Here is a 3,324-nt window from a genome sequence, read left to right on the forward strand (position 1 = left end):
TTTTTCTGTGTCTTTGTGAATGATCTGTAGAATGTACAAGCGGCAAGCTCCTTTTCTGGTGAACGTGTGAAACGCGTGATTTCCAGTCTGTCACGTGTTGTGTATCCATTGAGAGAACTTGATTCATAAAGGGGTTATCCAACATCGCATCAGAGTGGATGAACCTCTGGTGCTTACTGTTCCACTGCTGGCTCTTTATCTCCTTGGTGTGCTGATATCCACATCCTGTTGATGAGGGGCATGTGGCCACTGCAGCCAATAGCTGGCCTTAGCGATGGCCTGCTCCCCTACACATAACAGAAGTGGAGCAGGTAACCGCAGTGGCCAGGTATTGACTACAGTGGTCATGTGTTCCTCTTAAACAGGCTAATCTCAGAAAACCAGGGAGGTGATGAGCCAGCTGTGGAGCGTTGGGGACCTGGTAAATATGATCACCACCACCCTGTGTTGACCACTTCGTGAGGTAAGATGTAATGTAATCATTAGACTGCGTGCTGCAAAATTTAAGCCACAGATGGCAGTTTTTTTTTTTTTGGGCCTCTTTAGAGGTCTTGAATAGAGATGAGCTTCGGATGCTACATTTGTTACAATACTGTTCGGAGATTAGTCTCTGTGCAATACTAGAATGTATGGGCTGTTGAATAACGTTAGTAGTTGATCATTACAGTGGAAAACAACTTCAAAACTTTAAACCAAACTTAGCTTTGGTTCCGCGTGGTACCTTGGAACCGAAGCAGAGTTTGGTTCCAAGGTTTTCCACTGTAATGATCAAAGTTATTCAACTTCAGCTCACTGTCTCCTATAAATTTTAATACTGTACAGAGACTAATGTAGCGTCTGAAGTTGCTTCGCTCGTCTCTAGTCTTGAAACATGCTTTCTGAGTTGCTTGTACCATAGACGCCAATAAAATACTTTTGCTGCCTGTCAAGCTCTGCCACTGGCACACCTTAGCAGGCAGATTAGTATAACAGGCCTGGGAGCCTTCACAATGCACCATGCTATCATAGCAAGGGATCCAAGCCTCATGACTTTCCCATGGGGCTCTGACTGGAGGACAGGCTGTCCACTCCCTTTGACTGCTTAGATCATTATGCCCAACCTGCGCCCCTTTAGCTGTTGCAAAACTACAACTCCCAGCTTGCCTGGACAACCTACAGCTATCACGTCATGCTGGGAGTTGTAGTTTTGTAACAGATGGAGTGCCACAGGTTGAGCTTATTTGAAGCAGTTGTTACTTATTGTGGCAACTAAGGAGTTAAATGACGGAGATTGGACTCATCTCTGATCCTGTGACCAGCTGTCGGCTGCATTATACAGCCAGCACCTGCATTGTATGGAGTGGGCTCCATACATCACAATGATACAGTATATGTTTGCCATTAAGTGGTTAAAATGGAACAGTCACAGGGGGGCATGGCTAGCGGCACATGAAGGCAGACATGTGAACCCTGAGCATTCAGCCTTACATGGGCTCCAAAGTGGTTAAGTGCCCCAATTATTTGGCCGCCTGGTGACCGACCGACAACCGGAGGACTTTGAAATGGATAGAATCCACAGGGCGCTACGCCCAGCACCGAAACCGCAAGACCCTCCGAGAGATGTTATCTGTCGACTTAGTAAATTTGCTGTTAAGGAGGACATTTTGTCTGCGGCCCGCAACAATAGAACTGTCGAGATAGAGGGAGCCACAGTGTCCTTATTTCATGATTTGTCGCCGATGACCCTCAGGAAACGGAGGCACCTAAAACCCTTTTTGGACATTCTTGTTCAGAAAAAGTTGACCTATCGATGGCTCCATCCGTTTGGCCTATTGATTAATACGCCGCTGCGCAAACAAGTTATAAGGAGCCATGCCGATTTTGTGAGAGTTTGTGAAGTTCTGGACATACAAGGATTGGACATCCCCGACTGGTGCCCGGCGCAGATTATGTCGAACTTACCTGACCTGCCGGTACAGGATTCATGGCAAGCCGTCGTGCCGAAGAAGCAGCGTCCCCAGAGATCCAGAAGACTTCCCACCTGAAGGAAAACATAATAGTCATGGACTTTGCGTAAACTACGAACGAGTAATATGATGTTCCTCTTCATTAGTAGTACTGTCCAATACTCACCCTGCGATAAGTGCTTTTCCTTTCTCTTTTTCTTTTTCTTCTTCTGTTTCTAGATCCTCTTCTCATATTTCTGGTAGCACCTCTATTAACTATACATCAGGGATTTGTGGTGGTGATACGCCACCTAGTGGGTATATTAATTAATGACCATTAATTTTATTATTACAAGTGTTTCTGGTATACTGTTGTATGGGGGACCAGTTTCTCTGAGATCACTGACGTAGTAGTGTCGAATAGATGTCCCTCCGTGCGGAGTTCCCTCCTTCTAAACTGCATTTATTCTTTACAACCATTTTTTGTTAGATGATTTTACGATTTTCTGATCTATTTGCCAATAACTCCTCTTCTTTCCATTTCCCTCTTTTCTCCCGACTCCCCTCTTTCTCTTTTTCTATGTTTCTTATGTCCAAGATTGCCTCTATAATATTCTCAAAAGTTGACGCAGCCCAACAGCATTGAGCTCAGAGGGTCTACTGGTCATATTTGGTAGACCCTCCTCCTTTGGTTTATACATGTTAAATCTCTGGAGTCTGTCCACTCTATTTCCGTGGATATACATCCTGAGAAGGTGTTCATTTATTGTCTATTTTGTTTCCCTTGTAGTTTGTTACTCTTCCCACCCCTTTTTTCCTGGTCTTTCCCCTGTACCTCCAAGAAAGAAGCAGCCTACTTTGTTGGGACAGGTCCTTCACTTAGCTGGATTGGTAAGTCTTATTCCTTATGACTGAATTACAGGTATGCTCATTTAATGTAAGAGGCCTGAACGTTCCCAGTAAAAGAACTCAAATATGCCACTATCTGCACAAATTGAAAGTACATATAGCGCTATTGCAAGAGACACATTATCGTAAACAACATGTGCCGAGATTATCACACATGCTGTTTAACCAGTGGTTCCATGGTCCATCTATGTCGTCTGCGTCTAGAGGGGTCAGCATCGCAATACATAAAAGCATACCCTTTATTTGTCAAGATTCTTTAGTAGACGATGATGGTAGATACATCTTTATAAAGGGTTTGATTGGGTCCCATGCATTTACGTTTGGGAATGTCTATGCTCCTAACTCAGCTCAGGCAGACTGGTTGGTGGAGACTATTGCAAACTTTAGCAACTATGCAGATGGTACTGTTTTTCTGGGGGGCGACTTTAATGTTGCGTTATCTCCTACCTTGGACTCCTCCTCTGGTCTGTCTGCGCTTACTAGGTTGTCT

This window comes from Bufo gargarizans, chromosome 3, assembly GCF_014858855.1.
Source record: "Bufo gargarizans isolate SCDJY-AF-19 chromosome 3, ASM1485885v1, whole genome shotgun sequence".
NCBI lineage: Eukaryota > Metazoa > Chordata > Amphibia > Anura > Bufonidae > Bufo > Bufo gargarizans.